We start from the raw sequence: 20,197 nt of genomic DNA on the forward strand, positions 1-20,197 counted from the left end.
GAAATATGAGTGCATAATATGTTATGCAGCTCCAATGTTTAATGCATGGTTAGTTATGCATTGTTTAAAATATTTGCATCACATGTTATGCATATAAAAAATGTTGTTATATTTGGTTATTCATTCCTTGATGAATGTTATTAATCATGTTGCAGTTTCAGGAGAACTTTAGAGATACATACAGTCCAATGGAGTTGGAACTCTGTGAACCAAGAGAACCAAGAAACAGGAAAACTATATATGAACTCATCGCAATGGATCTTGAGGTGAACAAGTACAAGTATGAAGACGCATTTCAGGATGTGCTACAGATCATCGAAGAAGAGAAGTTTCCCGATAGTCCTGGAGCAAGGTTGAAGAATATCCAACAAATTCTAAAAGACATCAGACAGACTCAGGAGAAATATAGACAGACTGGAGGGGACTTCAATTCTCAGCTGTATGATAAAGTGAAGGAGTTGCTCGTTGCTTCAGGAATAAAAGAGGAGGTGCGAGTGGAATCATCAGCTGGCCCTAGCGTCGATGCATCATCAGTTGAGCCTAGCATCCCAATGAGTCAGAATTTGCCAAGGAATGAGACACTTGTTGAACTGGTATCTTCAACTGAACCACATACACAAGAATCATTACCGGAAGTTATCAGACTTGACAGCCAAGACCAAACTGCTAGTCAGGGACTCCAGTCTTTACCTTACAAGTTCATGGACCTGGAAAAGCTGTTAATCTCTTCGGCGACAAGGAAACATACACGCCAGAGGAATTGCAGACAACACTAAATCTGGCAACAACTCAGGAAAGAATTGAAGCACAGGAAAAAGAATTCCTTGCTGGTGCTTATGGTGATGATGGTGCTGGAGGAGAAGATGGTGCTGATGGTGCTGGAGTACAAGATATTGCTGGAGGAGAAGATGGTGATGATGGTGCTGATGTTGCTGGAGAAGAAGTATCTTAAGGGCCCACATTTAATCTCCATATTTCACAAGGAGAAGTTGGTGCTGGAGAACAACAACAGCAAGCTGTTGAAATGCCAGAAGAGCAAGTTGCAGAAAATCCCCAACAAGCTGTTGAGATGGCAGAAGAGAAAGCTGCAGAAAATCCGCAACAACCAGCTATTGAGACGGCCATTACTGAAAACAAAGAAGAAGATTCAAATGCAGCAGCACAGAATCCCTCAACTCCAGCCACTGAAGAAGACTCGAATGAAGCCGCAGATAAGGAGATCGATACACAGTTATTGGTACATAAAATATAAAAACAGTACTGCTTGAATTATTTTTTTAATATTTTTGAAAAACCATCAACTGCTTGAAGCTTTTTTTAATGTCGAATCGACTATTTATTATGTTGTTGTTTTGTTGTTTAATCAACCACTATTTACTTAATATCAAAATAAATTGGTTATATTGGTTATATGTAACACATTTTGGTTACATGAATCTGTAAGAAGAAGAACTAGCAGGGGAATTTGTTCCAAGAACAGAATTTGAAAAGAAGAAACCTTTGAAGAAATACGTCACTAAAGGGAAAGCAAACAAGGCAGAAGAGGATGGGAACCATCCAAGCAAGGTAAAAAGAATTCAAAAAATGACAACATCCAATCAAAGGACAACCAGTGTACTACTCAAATATTGTGAGCTAGGGAAGCAGCAGAAGTAAAAAGACAAGCTTGATGAGAATAAAGTTGAAGAAGAAAATCTCTGTACGTCTACTGGCGGGCCACTCAGAAAATTACCTCCACTGGAAACAATAAAATGCTTTCAAGATTACAAGGATACAATAGAACCAGCCTTGATGGAAGTACTGGAGACATACTTTAAGAATGCCAACAGCCTGTAAGTACATCAAAACTACCTTTATGCTTGTTTAAAAAATCAATGCATTACAGATTATGCTTCTTATGAAGTAAATGCATAACAAGTTATGCTTAAAAAAAACATGCATAATAAGTTATGCTTCTAAAACAATTCATGCATAATAGGTTATGCTTAAAAAAAAACCTCTAGTAAATGCATAATAGTAAATGCATGTTACTTGAATAAAACATCTCACTAATTATGTCGTCTGCAGAAATTCGGCTTGGAGTATCAGAGAAGGAGAAGACCCGTACTTGTGGGATATTCGGATTCACAGAGATATAATAAGGCAGCTAATGAATAATGAATACGTAGAAGAACAAGTAGTACGCTACTATAGTTATAGGTTGTTCAGGAAGTGGGAAAATGAAAATCAGGCTGATAGTGTTGAATATGGGTATGTGGAGTCTGCATTCATGACGCCAGATGCTTGGGTAAGTCAAAAAAATAAAATCATTTTGCTTCATAACAAGTCATTATTGCATATAATCTTATGCCCATATAATTACTTCTGCATAACATGTTATGCAACTAGATTGAACTGCATAACAAGTTATTCAACATTGTTTCCTACACCTGTTGTGCACCCTTTCAATTGCATCCACTAACCTTTTTTTTTTCCTAAAAGTTATAACTTTTGCAGTTCTTTGTTAAAACAAAGGAGAAAGATGGGATTTCCAAATATGTTGGAGAATTCATCTTGAATCTCCCTATTGAAGTTGAGAAAATGTTCATTCCAATGAACTATATGACAAAGGAAAACCCGGCTGGTACACATTGGACATTGTTAGAGTAGAGGGTGAGTGGAACTTTTATAACAATCTTGAAGGCTATAAAGTTAACTGCAAGAAACAAGTTGTTATAGTGGCAAAGGCTTGTATGCCTTATTTGATCGAAAGATATGACAAGCTGAATCTATCACCAGAAATCATGGATATAAATAGGGAATCGCTTGTATACAAGGATATTGCTGCCAAGTTTGTTCCTGAACAAGGTCATCACCCAGACTGCCTAATATTTTGCTACTATATGAAGATGAGCATGAAGTCTCAAGTCAGGGAGAAATGGCTGAAGTTGGGAAAGGAATATGCAGTAGAAAAAGCCAACAAGAAAAGATTAAGTCAAGTATTGAAAATGCTGACGGATCTTGGAAACAGTTGGGGGATATATGCCAATGAAGACATCTGGGATGCTGTTGCGCATCAATGTGATGAAGTTGTGAGTAAATGTTCCTGATGTTGTGCATAATAAAAAGGTTGAAACGTAACTTTGTTTTAACAACCTGTGTGTTGTTGGTAGGTTGAGCAATTTAACTTGGGAGTGAAAACTAATGGGAAAGTAGTTAGTGTGAAGCTTAACTTCAGTCAGTATTTATGTGTAATGTGTTGGTATAAATCTTGTCTGAACAACTTATATCTTGTTATCTTGTCGATGTTTATATATATATTTATTATATATCAATGCTTGCTTCAGTGCTTGTATTTGTTGCAATCTTATTTCATTTAACTGTACTATGATTACGAGGGTAACTGTACTATGATAACGAGGGGGCGCTTCCCTCTCGACCCCCGATTATAAACATAACATGATATAAATCTTACAAGGAAAGTGAAGGAACAACAGGTTACATATAAACATCTAAATATATCATATTATGCAACAAAAAAGCACAAGTTATGCAACAAAAAAAACTCTGAAATAACATGTTATGCAGAATAAAATAAATGTGCATGACTTGTTATGCAGACGAATGACTTGTTATGCAGATGCAGATGCATGAAGGAACCACAGTTGAATGACTCGTTATGCAGCCATCTTTAAAAGAGTAAATGCATAACAGATTGTGCATCTTCAAAAAAGAATGCATAAGAGATTATGCATCTTCAAACATAATGCATAACATGTTATGCATCATCAAAAACTAATGCATAATCCATTATGCATTTAAGAATAAAATGAATACATTATCTGATAGAAGCAGAAAAACACACAGTGAAAAAAGAAGTATTTTTTCATAAAACCAATACAAAAAAGAAACTAAGTAAAGAAAAAGTACTTGTTCGTAAAAACTAATACAGAAACTAATTAAATAAAAATGAATAAGGTTCAAACATAAAAGTAATAGTCTGAGGAAACAAACAAGATAATTGCTCTCCTTTAACTTCCCTTAGGCTGCTTCGGAGGCTTCTTGTAACAGGTAGGATTCGTACATGTTTGCTTGTTATGATGACCAAGCTCAAAACAATAACCACAGCGCATAGCTCTTCTGGGAGGCTTCTCATATCTGCTCAAATGCCTATTATCTTGTGGTCTTCCTGGCGGCCTCCTAACATCAGGTACATCGATAATATCATTACCTTCATAAACTTCAGGCCTGTTATAGTTCGGAATAGGATGAATTGCATGGCTGTAGGCATTATTGAATTATAAAGTAGTGAAATAAGGTTCAACAAAATCATATGGATTAGAACCAGACATTGTTATCGACGCGAAAGCATGCACACATGGAAACCCATAGACGTGCCACCTCTGACAGGTACATGTCCTTGCCTCAAGGTTAACACTATGAGAACTTTCCCCTCCCTCCACTTCAAAACATGAGTATCAGACTGTATAACCAGCCAGGTGAAACCCTCATCAATAAGATCCTTCATCTTATTTTCATTCTCCGGTATGAGAATTGTTATGAAACTATTACCAGTATTCCGCATTTCTGACATCATACTCATCACATCCTTCCTTATCTGATCCAGAAGAGCATTTTCAGGGAGCTTCTTGTGTACCTTCATCCAACTATTGAAGGATTCAGCAAGAGTAGAAGATGGCCTACCATACCTACAACCTTGGAAAAAGGCATTTGACCACTTCTCTGGAGGGATATCTTCAATATAGTCTGCAACCCAACCACAATCAATACCCCTAATAGTAGCGATGGCAGTTTGGAAACCTTCGGGACTAAGAGAACACGCAACAGCTTGAAATGAATCAATAACGGCACTATACCTTTCGTCAGATGCATCAATAGGTAAGTTCATCTTAAGATGATAATAGCAGAAACTATGGAAGGCTCCAGGAAAGTATAATGGAATCGCTCTCTTTAATCCTTCTGCACGACCAAATAAAAATGTGATTGGCCTTTGATCATGATCAACATTACTCAAATTCCTAATGAACCATTCCCAGTTATCATTATCTTCACCAGGTACTAGGGCCATGGATAGTGGAAAGAACCCTGCACAGAAAAAATAAATAAAATCAAGTCAGCGTCCACATGAAGTATGTGCAGCTAAAGAAATGCATAATGGCTCATGCATCTAAACTAAATGATGCATAAGACATTATGCAGCTAAAACAAAAAATGTATAATGTCTTATGCATCTAAACAGAAATGATGCATTGATGCGTGTCGTAACCACAACAAATTAATTAATATTTTTCCACCTAATTAACAAGTAATATAGTGTAGTCAAGTTTGTTCCCACGAGGAGCAAGAAGTTTTAGTTGTTTAGTTGTCACAAAAAGGGGGGGATTGGTTTTAGATTTTAAAAACAAAACAAAGTAAATAAAGCAATTAAAAGTTGAAGTTGAAATCAATAAGAGAGATTAGATCAATAAATCCTTCTTCGTTGCATAACAATGATTCAAGTTATGTTCTTTTCCACATTTTATTAGTCACAGATTATCACCAACCATAGGATAGCAGGTTCGCTTAGCTAACCCCAAAACTCCTTATTTCACTGAGTAACAGGTCCGCTTAGTTATCATATTCTACCACCTTGAGGTTCGCTTACAAGATGTAATTCCACGAACGCATTAAGATTTATGAATTTAGGTTTAGTACTAATAGTTAAACTCGGTTCGCTTGGTCCACTTTGTAGCGTTGTTTTCACACACAATTGCTCCACATAATCCCTCCGCAAGGTCTTGTGTTTGCTACTTGTGTAAAGAGTCAAGAAACGATTACTTATCCCCTAACTTTCACTAGCTTTAGATCAAATTAACAAATCAATTTAGCGTGCACTCTAAATAATCTATCAATCAACCATGAATATATAAACATTCCTATTAGTAGAAACAAACGATAATAATGTGAAAAACTTCAAGGTAGATTTTAAAACAAAACTCAAATCATGTTAAGAACTAGGAATTCGTCCTCAATCAATAAAAAAATTAGCTACTTATGCTAAGGAGTTCACACAAAGAATTAAAGGGAGAATTTTGAAAGCAAGCAAAAACACAAGTGTTGTGTGTGTAGAGGTGTAGAAGTTGTGTGTAGAGAATTTCTCTATTTATAGGCTTCAATTTCCTAGCAATCCTCTTAGGAATAGAATCCCTTTTCCCTTGTATCTCGACTTCCAAATCAAAGTCTTTCTCAAATCTTCCATCTTTACTTTCCAAATTCAAGTCCAATTCCTCAAACCCATGAGTCTAGATGAGTCTAGAGAATTCTTCACAAATTGGGTCGCCGGAAATTTATTGGTTCCACCGGAATACGACACCGGGAAGCTCCCTGCCGGTCACTGGAATAGTTCTGTCGTCGATGGAATATTATGTCACAGTTCCCGTCAAAGTTAACAGTCAGAACGGTCAAACCGTTAGTCAAGAAAGTCAAGGGAGGAGAGAGTCGGCTCAATCAGCTGTCTAGTCAGGGATGAGTGGTCTGAGTCGCTGAATTACTGAGTCACATGGATGGATCGTTCATCGAACTCGTCTGGAACGGTCATCGCCCGCACCGAGTCGACTCGTCAGGGTAGAAAGTCCGACAGAGTTTCCTCTGTTTCAGGTGTATTTCCAGGCCAATTTCAGGCCTATTTTTTACTCCCCTGTAACAATCCTAGCATACATCTAATTAGATTCATCTGCAGCAGCACAACACCACTTTTGTAACCCATATCATCTCAATATTGAGCTCAATTCTTCCTCCATTTCTGAACTGCACAAACACCATTCATCTCTGCCAAGAACTCATGATTTCAACCTGTTCTTATGCTTCTTTGTCTTGAACACTTGTTCAACATCAAACTGATTTCAAACCACATTACCCATTCTCTGATTCTTTCATTCTATACTCTGGCAACTGCAACAGCTTCAACATTCTATCAGAGACCACCAACATTATTTTTGGTTCAAATTCTCCACCACAACAAACCTAATCAACACCTCCATCTCTTTTCTGCAGAATCAATTCAAAACCCATTTGCATTTGCCACTCAATTCTCGAGCTGGACTGCAACATATTTCTTCACCTTAATCATTCACCGAAACCCATTCAATCTAAGATCATCACTTGCTTTTGTTTCCGTCTGCTACTGCATCACTTTCAACATCCATCAGATACCACCATAACCCATACAACTTCAGTTGAACAGCAACAAACCCCCTATACTTCGACTGTACAAACAAATCCAAACCCTTATTTCATCAATTCCAGCAAACCCATTCCAGCAGCTGCTTCTTCTAGTAATCTCTCTGCCAGATTCAATCTTTTTAATCCCAAAATCATACCAACAGAACCCATCTCGAACCAAATCGAAATCTGAACATTACCCATTCATTATCACAGCCACCAGATCCCCCTTCTAATCTCCAAGAACACCAATCATACACAGAGAACCCTAAATCTACATCACAACAGTAACATTCATCACCATCTTCAGCCATTTAATCACCTTTTTTGTCTCTAGATTCAGTCAGCAGAGCTCATTAACTCTCGATCTCTTTGTTGGCTTCTCGATCTATTCTCTCGGCAGTAAACAGCAGCCGTTGCTGCTTTTCTCGTCTCAATTTCAGGGACTGTTTTAACTTGGGGAAATAAGAGAAAATGATTTCTCTGAGTTAGGTTTAGAGTATAAGAACTGGGTCCGGATCTGGGTACTATAATGGGCCGCCCAATGACATCCCCAGCTAGCTTTATACATAGGTGCCATGAGTATCTAACTGGGTGCTTTAACTCTTAAATGGGTTGCCCCCTATCCTTAGCTGAGCTCCAGATAGTGTTCTCCTGTGAAATGATAATTTTTCCCTTTTTGCTCAATTTAGGTGATTTCTTCTTTTTTTTCCTCCGTGCGACTCCAATGTACCTAATAACTCAAAAACACTCGTAAAATACATAATTCACACGAAAAGTAACAAAGAAAGCATAACCAATAGATATTAAATACGGTATATTCTATACCTATCAAATTCCTCCACGCTTAGACTTTGCTGGTCCTCGAGAAAAAAACTAAAACTTACAACTTCAAAGCGTTCTAGCTTCCCAAGTATCCAAAGAGCTATGAGGACATAGAATTTCTGCATGCTAGTAATAAGAAGTTAGAAATATTAAAGAACATATTCTCATTCTTAAATGTTGAGTGAGAAATAACCACACCATAATGAGAGAACGCGTGTTTGAGAAGCGATCAATAAGCATTTCGCCTCGACTTCTGCCTCACCAAAAAGGGTTTTATGAAATTGCACTCAAAAGACGTACTTTTATGGTTCTCACATGTGCGCAGGTATGAATGAAGAGAGAAATCCTGCAACAAGTTGAATGGCGGGAAGGACAACTTCCGAAATATTTTAAAAAAGCACATCTTTTAACATTTTGAAAAACCATTTTTCTGACGATCTCTAAGAAAGGAAATCAACCACTATTATCGAGGATGAGATTACTTACTCACCTTCACATCCGATTGAAATGATGATAACACCACTCTCACGACATCCAATAGAAATGTCTTCGCTCCTCGTCCTCATCTTCTTGGTCTTCGTCTTCGGCTTCAACTATGATGATAAACACTTGAACTTCGTAATTCCTTAACAATTTGTAACTTTCTTCCTCAAAATCCTTGTCGCTTGAAACTTTCTTATAGATTTTCCTTCCCCACGGATTATTAAATAAAAGATAAAAACAAAAATTTCTCTTGCCATCATTTTTTTTTCTTCATTTTTTCATTTTTTTTTTTTTTTAATTTTCCGTTTTTTTTAATAATTTTACTTTTTTTTAGAGACAAGAGAAATAAAATACAAAACAAAGTGAAAATAAAAACAAACCATAGCTGTGGGAAAAATACTTTACCGCTTGATTCTTCACAACTTGTATCGTCTCGAAATCATAAACTTCAACAATTCTCACCTTTTTATTTTCTTTGCTCTTGTAAATAAGTCTTCAACTTGGATATAGAATTACCTCATTGTATTGTAAGTCTTCAACATGTATATATAAAAATCCGCTCATTATATGTTGCTTTACTTGGATATGAAATTTACTCTTTTCTTGTTCCGTTGCTTGTTAACCTTAAACGTTTTCAACTTTCCTTGTAGATTTTGATGTCGCTTCCTTGTTGATGATGATGGTGTTTCTATGGATCCGTTGTTGTCGAGAGAGAGAATGGTGCTAACAGAAAATCGAACTACAATAAGGAGGCTTTCATCTATAGACGTCACCCTCATGATTGACAAAATTAGCACTAAAGAGATCAAAGAGTAGTGCTTTTATTGGTGGGAGGTTGGGTAGCTCACCATTCTACCCTGAATTAACGTACGGTGACACACACTCAAAAGAAAGCTCTTTAGTTATTTATAAAGAAATCTGGTCGGTGCCTCGCATGATATAAATAGGGTAGTCTCCACTAATGATTGATCAACAACTCTAATAATGCATGTCTCCCTGCTCCTAATCCGCATCACCGGCATGATTAAATCCATTATTTAACACTCTAACAAGTAAGAAATCCGAACGTAGTTCCCTAACACTTCCAAGTTCAATTATGTGGGTCGGAATTCTCTATGTAAACATACCTAGAAGTATGCTAGTGACTCTAAAATCTCTACAAGTTGGAGGTTTTATGTAAATTTTTTTTTTTTTAAATATGCTTAACCACTCCCCCACACTTAAACCTTACATTGTCCTCAATGTAATTGAATCGTCCAAGTAAATTCAAGGTGGAAAATCCTAGTATGATATGAAACAAGAAAAAATAAATAAACAAAACAAAAAATAAAAAGTAAAAGGTAAGAAATACAAAACCTATGGGTTTCCTCCCATTAAGCGCTTGTTTTAAAGTCGACGACCCGACTTAGATTTTGCTTCACATTACTCCTCCATAGGGAGCATATCTCGAAGTCCAATCACGTCCACATGCTCCGTTGGAAAGTTTTCATAATATGGCTTCAACCTATGGCCGTTGACTTTTAAAGGTTGTCCTGTTCAGACCTTCCTTGTGGGGGTTCGGACTCCTACGAGTGAGCAGAAAAGTGTTCAGTGACTTAGAAATTAAGGCGTAATAGTATGGATAAGCATAAATGCAAGCGCTAACCAAGCAAGTTAGAGATTCTTTAGGGGCAAGCCGAAAGACGAGCGATCCTTTCTGTTCATGAGCAGTAAGAACAAAGGCGAGCGTTGATGCAGCAAGTTTTGTCGCTAACAATTTCAACTGCACCATAATCATAAACATTAGTAACAACAAATGGTCCCACCCACACGAGACTTAAGCTTACCCGGAAATAAACGTAGAGAGTATTAAATAAAAGAACTTTTTGCCCCACAACAAAACTTTTCCGAGAAATCATCTTGTCATGAAAAGCTTGGTCTTTTCCTTGTAAATCTGGGCACTCTCGTAAGCATCATTACGTATCTCCTCTAGCTCATGTAGTTGTAACTTTCTTTGCTTCCCCGCTTCATCATACTCCATGTTGCATTTCTTTATCCCCAATAAGCCTTATGTTCAAGTTCAACCGGAAGATGACAAGCTTTACCATAAACCAACCGATATGGAGACATTCCAATTGGTGTCTTGTACGCCGTTCTATACCCCAAAGTGCATCATTAAGCTTAAAGCTCCAATCTTTCCTTGTAGTATTCACCGTTTTCTCAAGAAGACTTGATTTCCCGGTTTGAAATTTCCGCTTGTCCACTAGTTTGTGGATGATAAGGCGTACCAATCTTATGTGTAATGTTGTACTTCTTGAGGAGAGCGTGGAAAGCCTTCTTGAAATGTGAGCCTCCATCGCTTATCACCACTCTTGGTGTACCATGCCTAGTGAATATGTTTTCTCTTACAAAATCACAAACAACTTGAGAATCATTAGTTTTGGTGGCTCTAGCTTCCACCCATTTCGAAACATAATCCACCGCAAGAAGTATATAAAAATTTCCATTTGAATTGACAAAAGGGCCCATAAAATCGATTCCCCACACATCAAAATCTCAACGGCAAGAATTGGTGTGAGTGGCATTTGATTTCGAGCACCTAGATTGCCCGTTCTTTGACATCTATCACACGATTTACAAAAAACATGTGCATCTTCAAACAAGGTGGGCCAATAAAATCCACTCTCGAGAACTTTGAGAGCGGTACGTTTAGAACCAAAATGGCCACCACAAGCAAGAGTGTGACAAAAAGAGAGAATAGATTCGGAATTAGGCACGCACCTTCGTATCATTTGATCCACGCCATATTTCCATAAGTATGGTTCATCCCACACATATTGCTTGGCTATCTTAAGTTTCATCTTTTGGAAGTTAGACATTGTATTAGGTACCTTCCTTGTCACCAAGTAATTCACTATATCCGCGTACCAAGGTGTAGAATTTTCCAAGGAGAAAAGTTGTTCGTCCGGAAAGCGGTCTTGTAATGGAAGTTCTTCTTGAGACATAACAAGTCTACTGAGATGATCCGCAATATTCTCCACACCTTTCTTGTCTCGAATTTCTATGTCGAACTCTTGTAGCAATAGGATCCATCGGATTAGCCTTGGCTTAGCTTCTTTCTTCTTTATTAAGTATTTAAGTGCGGCATGATCGGAATATACAATAACCTTTGTGCCCACCAAGTATGATCGAAACTTTTCCAATGCAAAAACTATAGCCAATAACTCCTTCTCCGTGGTAGAATAGTTGATTTGTGCATCATTAAGGGTCCTCGATGCATATAGATAACATGGGACAATTTGTCCACTCTTTGACCCAAAACGGCTCCAACCGCATAATCACTAGCATCACACATTAATTCAAATGGAAGATTCCAATCCGGTGATTTGATAATTGGCGCACTTGTCAACATTGCCTTCAATTTGTCAAAGGCATCCTTGCATTCCTTGTTGAAGTCAAAAGGTACCTCCTTTTGTAATAACTTGCACATCGGCATGGAGATTTTGGAGAAATCCTTGATAAACCGCCTATAGAAACCTGCATGGCCAAGAAATGAACGGATTTCCCTCACCGAAGTGGGATATGTAAGTTCCTTATTAAATCTATCTTTGACTTGTCCACTTCGAGCCCTCGAGAGGACACGATGTGACCAAGTACTATGCCATGGTTTACCATAAAGTGACATTTCTCCCAATTAAGGACAAGGTTTGTGTCTATGCATCGTTTAAGAACTAGTTCAAGGTTGTCTAAACAACTATCAAAAGAATTCCATAAACACTAAATCATCCATAAATACCTCGATGATGCGCTCCACATATCCGAGATATACTTACCATGCATCTTTGGAAAGTAGCCGGTGCATTGCAAAGACCAAACGACATCCAAACGGACAAGTGAAAGTGGTCTTCTCTTGGTCCTCCGGTGCAATAACAATTTGGTTGTATCCCGAATAACCGTCCAAGAAACAATAATGAATGCCCCGCTAACCGCTCCAACATTTGATCAATGAAAGGTAAAGGAAAGTGATCCTTTCGAGTTGCGGAATTAAGCTTTCTATAATCAATGCACACTCTCCAACCGGTTTGAACTCTTGTAGGAACAAGTTCATCGTTTGATTCTAACAACCGTAACACCGGACTTCTTTGGTACCACTTGTACCGGACTAACCCATTTGCTATCGGATATTGGGTAGATCCCCCACACTTAGCAATTTGAGTCTCTTTCTTCACAACCTCCATCATGGGAGGATTAAGCCTACGTTGAGCATCACGTACCGGCTTCACGTTCTCTTCCATTAATTCTATGCATGCACACGGATGGACTAATGCCTTTGATGTCCGCAATTGTCCACCCAATAGCCGTTTTGTGCTCTTTCAAAACTCTAAGCAAACGGTCTTCTTGTACCGGTGTGAGGTTCTTTACAATAATCACCGGAAGCTCATCTTCATCTCCCAAGAAAGCATACTTCAAATGGTCCGGAAGTGGCTTCAATTCTAGCTTAGGCCTTCACAATAGATGGTACAAGTAATTCATCATCCATGGGTAAAGAAATATATGAAACATTACCCTTTTTACTTCTTGCAATGCCGTCAAGGCACCACACATCTCCACCAATTCCTTGGAGATTTCAACATCCAAATTAGACAAGCCGTGGACGTCCAATTCAATGCTCTTTTGCAACACCACCTCAAGTTCGTCCTTTTGACTCAATTCCACCATTTGTTGCGCTAACGAACTAACCACATCAATGGAGTAAGCGGAATGCACATCACTTGGGTAGCGCATGGCTTCAAATATGTTGAAGTGTATTATCTCCTTATCGAATTCCATAAGTGTACCCTTATCAACGTCAATCTTCGTCTTTGCGGTCTTCATAAATGGCCTCCCAAGAAGTAAAGAAGTAGATGACCGATTCTCATTGTTGTCCATATCCACCACGAAGAAATCAACCGGAAAAATAGCTCATTACTTGCACTAGCACGTCTTCTACAAGTCCCTTAGGATATATGTTAGACTTGTTTGCTAATTGGATAATAACTCTTGTCTCTTTCAAGGTCCAAGATTCAAGGTGTCATATATATCGGCCGACATCACACTATGGAAGCTCCCAAGTAAAGCATGTTCAAACCTTTTGTACCAATAGTAATGGCACCGTGAAACCACCGGGATCCGTGCACTTTGTAGGCATCTTCTTCAATAGCATAGCCGACGCACTCTCGCCAACTTTAGTAATTTCATTATCAAGCAACCTATCCTTCTTTGTGCATAATTCCTTCATGAACTTAGCATACCTTGGCATTGTCTTGATGGCCTCTATGAATGGGATGTTGATTTCTATCTTCTTGAAGATATCCATGAGTGCCTTGTCTTGAGCTTCTTTCTTGGACTTAGCAAAGCGACTAGGAAAAGGAGGTGGAGTAGTGAAACTAGGAACCGGTTCCTTGGATTGGTCGGTTGGTGTTGAATTCTCCTTTGGTGCGACTTCCTCTTGTCTTTGACTACCTCTTCACTACTTCTTCATGATGACTTGGACTCTCCACTTGTCTCCCACTTCTTAACGTAACCGCATTAACATTCTTCTTGGATTCACAAATGGTTGTGAAGGAAGCTTTGTGGATGCTTGAGATTTCAATAGATGCACATCGGTTCCAATTGTCCCATTTGGGTTTCCAAAGCCTTAATGGCCGATTCATTCTTTTGTTGGCTTTGTTGTAACATAGAAGTAAGACCTTGCATGCCTTGCATTAACGCATTGAGCTTGTCATCACTCGAAGAATCACGCTCCTTGACTTGTTGTGGTTGGAATTGTTGTTGAGGTTGGAAGCGTGATTGTTGGAAACCACCTTGTTGCACATATGGATTAGGAGCCGCCGCTTGCTTGTTGGCATAACTAAAGTTAGGGTGATCCTTCCAACCGGGATTGTAAGTATTGGAGTATGGATCGTACCTTGGCCTTTGATTTGGATATAAAGCATTTACTTGTTCGGTCTCATCATCCGGAATAATTACCGCGGCCATTCGTTGCATTACCCTTTCCATGCTCCCCATCCTTTGTTCAAGGTATGATGATGAATCACTAACTTCATGCACTCGCCTAACCGTTGGTTCTTCTCTTGTGTAGAATTGTTGCGAGTTCGCCGCCATACTCTCAATCAACTCGGTAGCTTGGGCCACCGTCTTGTTCATTAATGCACCACCACCCCGGCGTCAAGAAGAGATCTATCACTTGGGTGGAGAGCTTCGTAGAAGTATTGGAGTATCATGACGTCACTGAATTGATGGTGTGGACATCTTGCTACCAATCTCTTGACTCTCCCACATTTTGCTTCATCCCACAAATCTCCTTGCGAATTTGAGTAGCTTTTGAGGCAGGAAAATATCTCTCGAGGAAAAGTTTCTTCATCCCATTCCATGTGGTGATACTTCCGGAAGGCAAATAATACAACCATTCCTTAGCATTGCCCGCCAAAGAGAACGGGAAAGCTTTCAACATTGCTCCATCCGCATTAGTCTCCGGTGGAAGCATAGCCATGACTATGGTTTGGAAGTCCATAAGATGCTTATTTGGATCTTCATTCACCATGCCATGAAACTTTGGTAACTCTCTAATCAACCCCGGCTTGATCTCGAAGGTTGAGTTAGTTTGGATACACCATTGTTGTGTATCGAGCTTGTGAGAAGCTAGATCCTTGAGTGTACGATCAGCCATTTCTTCTTCGTCTATATCGGAATCTGCGAACTCACTAGATGAAGAAGGAGGAAGCGGAGTGTTAACCGCTCGAAAGAGGTCCTTTAGTTGAGTCGGATCGAAGACGTATACCAATTGGACTCGGTCTGCCCTCTTTAAGCATTCACCAAAGATAAGTACCTGAAACAAGATTCTCGAAAACTAAGTTAGATATATAGAATCTAACAAAGCAAGAATAAAGCAAAAAGAAAATAAAACAACTAAAATCGTCCGCTGCTCCCCGGCAGCGGCGCCAAAATTTGATGCGTGTCGTAACCACAAAAATTAATTAATTTTTTCACCTAATTAACAAGTAATATAGTGTAGTCAAGTTCGTTCCCACGAGGAGCAAGAGGTTTTAGTTGTTTAATTGTCACAAAAAGGGATGGTTTAGATTTTAAAAAAAAGAAAGTAAATAAAGCAATTAAAAGTTTAAGTTGAAATCAATAAGAGAGATTAGATCAGGAATCCTTCTTCGTTGCAAACAATGATTCAAGTTATGTTCTTTTCCACTTTTTATTAGTCACAGATTATCACCAACCGTAGGATAGCAGGTTCGCTTAGCTAACCCCTAAACTCCTTATTTCACTGAGCAACAGGTCCGCTTAGTTATCAGATTTTTAAAAGAACCACCGTGAGGTTCGCTTACAAGATGTAATTCCCCAAACGCATTAAGATTTATGAATTTAGGTTTAGTACTAGTAGTTAACTCGGTTCGCTTGGTCCACTTTCTAGCGTTTTTTCACACACAATTGCTCCACGGAATCCCTCCACAAGGTCTCGTGTTTGCTACTTGTGTAAAGAGTCAATAAACGATTACTTATCCCCTAACTTTCACTAGATTTAGATCAAATTAACAAATCAATTTAGCGTGCACTCTAAATAATCTACAATCAACCATGAATGTATAAACATTCCTATTAGTAAAAACAAACGATAATCATGTGAAAAACTTCAAGGTAGATTTTAAAACAAAACTCAAATCATGTTAAGAACTAGGAATTCATCCTCAATCAATAAGAAAATTAGCTACTCATGCTAAGGAGTTCACATAAAGAGTTAAAGGGAGAATTTTGAAAGCAAGCAAAAACACAAGTGTTGTGTTGTAGAGGTGTGGAAGTTGTGTGTAGAGAACTTCTATATTTATAGGCTTCAATTTCCTAGCAATCCTCTTAGGAATAGAATCCCTTTCTCTTTGTAGCTCAACTTCCAAATCGAAGTCTTTCTCAAATCTTCCATCTTCACTTTCCAAATTCAAGTCCAATTCCTCAAACCCATGAGTCTAGATGAGTCTAGAGAATTCTTCACAAATTGGGTCGCCGGAAATTTATTGGTTCCACCGGAATACGACACCGGGAAGCTCCCTGCCGGTCACTGGAATAGTTCTGTCGTCGATGGAATATTATGTCACAGTTCCCGTCAAAGTTAACAGTCAGAACGGTCAAACCGTTAGTCAAGAAAGTCAAGGGAGGAGAGAGTCGGCTCAATCAGCTGTCTAGTCAGGGATGAGTGGTCTGAGTCGCTGAATTACTGAGTCACATGGATGGATCGTTCATCGAACTCGTCTGGAACGGTCATCGCCCGCACCGAGTCGACTCGTCAGGGTAGAAAGTCCGACAGAGTTTCCTCTGTTTCAGGTGTATTTCCAGGCCAATTTCAGGCCTATTTTTTACTCCCCTGTAACAATCCTAGCATACATCTAATTAGATTCATCTGCAGCAGCACAACACCACTTTTGTAACCCATATCTCAATATTGAGCTCAATTCTTCCTCCATTTCTGAACTGCACAAACACCATTCATCTCTGCCAAGAACTCATGATTTCAACCTGTTCTTATGCTTCTTGTCTTGAACACTTGTTCAACATCAAACTGATTTCAAACCACATTACCCATTCTCTGATTCTTTCATTCTATACTCTGGCAACTGCAACAGCTTCAACATTCTATCAGAGACCACCAACATTATTTTTGGTTCAAATTCTCCACCACAACAAACCTAATCAACACCTCCATCTCTTTTCTGCAGAATCAATTCAAAACCCATTTGCATTTGCCACTCAATTCTCGAGCTGGACTGCAACATATTTCTTCACCTTAATCATTCACCGAAACCCATTCAATCTAAGATCATCACTTGCTTTTGTTTCCGTCTGCTACTGCATCACTTTCAACATCCATCAGATACCACCATAACCCATACAACTTCAGTTGAACAGCAACAAACCCCCTATACTTCGACTGTACAAACAAATCCAAACCCTTATTTCATCAATTCCAGCAAACCCATTCCAGCAGCTGCTTCTTCTAGTAATCTCTCTGCCAGATTCAATCTTTTTAATCCCAAAATCATACCAACAGAACCCATCTCGAACCAAATCGAAATCTGAACATTACCCATTCATTATCACAGCCACCAGATCCCCCTTCTAATCTCCAAGAACACCAATCATACACAGAGAACCCTAAATCTACATCACAACAGTAACATTCATCACCATCTTCAGCCATTTAATCACCTTTTTTGTCTCTAGATTCAGTCAGCAGAGCTCATTAACTCTCGATCTCTTTGTTGGCTTCTCGATCTATTCTCTCGGCAGTAAACAGCAGCCGTTGCTGCTTTTCTCGTCTCAATTTCAGGGACTGTTTTAACTTGGGGAAATAAGAGAAAATGATTTCTCTGAGTTAGGTTTAGAGTATAAGAACTGGGTCCGGATCTGGGTACTATAATGGGCCGCCCAATGACATCCCCAGCTAGCTTTATACATAGGTGCCATGAGTATCTAACTGGGTGCTTTAACTCTTAAATGGGTTGCCCCCTATCCTTAGCTGAGCTCCAGATAGTGTTCTCCTGTGAAATGATAATTTTTCCCTTTTTGCTCAATTTAGGTGATTTCTTCTTTTTTTTCCTCCGTGCGACTCCAATGTACCTAATAACTCAAAAACACTCGTAAAATACATAATTCACACGAAAAGTAACAAAGAAAGCATAACCAATAGATATTAAATACGGTATATTCTATACCTATCAAATTCCTCCACGCTTAGACTTTGCTGGTCCTCGAGAAAAAAACTAAAACTTACAACTTCAAAGCGTTCTAGCTTCCCAAGTATCCAAAGAGCTATGAGGACATAGAATTTCTGCATGCTAGTAATAAGAAGTTAGAAATATTAAAGAACATATTCTCATTCTTAAATGTTGAGTGAGAAATAACCACACCATAATGAGAGAACGCGTGTTTGAGAAGCGATCAATAAGCATTTCGCCTCGACTTCTGCCTCACCAAAAAGGGTTTTATGAAATTGCACTCAAAAGACGTACTTTTATGGTTCTCACATGTGCGCAGGTATGAATGAAGAGAGAAATCCTGCAACAAGTTGAATGGCGGGAAGGACAACTTCCGAAATATTTTAAAAAAGCACATCTTTTAACATTTTGAAAAACCATTTTTCTGACGATCTCTAAGAAAGGAAATCAACCACTATTATCGAGGATGAGATTACTTACTCACCTTCACATCCGATTGAAATGATGATAACACCACTCTCACGACATCCAATAGAAATGTCTTCGCTCCTCGTCCTCATCTTCTTGGTCTTCGTCTTCGGCTTCAACTATGATGATAAACACTTGACTTCGTATTCCTTAACAATTTGTAACTTTCTTCCTCAAAATCCTTGTCGCTTGAAACTTCTTATAGATTTTCCTTCCCCACGGATTATTAAATAAAAGATAAAAACAAAAATTTCTCTTGCCATCATTTTTTTTTCTTCATTTTTCATTTTTTTTTTTTTTAATTTTCCGTTTTTTTTAATTTTACTTTTTTTTAGAGACAAGAGAAATAAATACAAAACAAAGTGAAAATAAAAACAAACCATAGCTGTGGGAAAAATACTTTACCGCTTGATTCTTCACAACTTGTATCGTCTCGAAATCATAAACTTCAACAATTCTCACCTTTTTATTTTCTTTGCTCTTGTAAATAAGTCTTCAACTTGGATATAGAATTACCTCATTGTATTGTAAGTCTTCAACATGTATATATAAAAATCCGCTCATTATATGTTGCTTTACTTGGATATGAAATTTACTCTTTTCTTGTTCCGTTGCTTGTTAACCTTAAACGTTTTCAACTTTCCTTGTAGATTTTGATGTCGCTTCCTTGTTGATGATGATGGTGTTTCTATGGATCCGTTGTTGTCGAGAGAGAGAATGGTGCTAACAGAAAATCGAACTACAATAAGGAGGCTTTCATCTATAGACGTCACCCTCATGATTGACAAAATTAGCACTAAAGAGATCAAAGAGTAGTGCTTTTATTGGTGGGAGGTTGGGTAGCTCACCATTCTACCCTGAATTAACGTACGGTGACACACACTCAAAAGAAAGCTCTTTAGTTATTTATAAAGAAATCTGGTCGGTGCCTCGCATGATATAAATAGGGTAGTCTCCACTAATGATTGATCAACAACTCTAATAATGCATGTCTCCCTGCTCCTAATCCGCATCACCGGCATGATTAAATCCATTATTTAACACTCTAACAAGTAAGAAATCCGAACGTAGTTCCCTAACACTTCCAAGTTCAATTATGTGGGTCGGAATTCTCTATGTAAACATACCTAGAAGTATGCTAGTGACTCTAAAATCTCTACAAGTTGGAGGTTTTATGTAAATTTTTTTTTTTTTAAATATGCTTAACCACTCCCCCACACTTAAACCTTACATTGTCCTCAATGTAATTGAATCGTCCAAGTAAATTCAAGGTGGAAAATCCTAGTATGATATGAAACAAGAAAAAATAAATAAACAAAACAAAAAATAAAAAGTAAAAGGTAAGAAATACAAAACCTATGGGTTTCCTCCCATTAAGCGCTTGTTTTAAAGTCGACGACCCGACTTAGATTTTGCTTCACATTACTCCTCCATAGGGAGCATATCTCGAAGTCCAATCACGTCCACATGCTCCGTTGGAAAGTTTT

The sequence above is a fragment of the Papaver somniferum genome, chromosome 8 (assembly GCF_003573695.1).
Source record: "Papaver somniferum cultivar HN1 chromosome 8, ASM357369v1, whole genome shotgun sequence".
NCBI classification, from domain to species: Eukaryota; Viridiplantae; Streptophyta; class Magnoliopsida; order Ranunculales; family Papaveraceae; genus Papaver; species Papaver somniferum.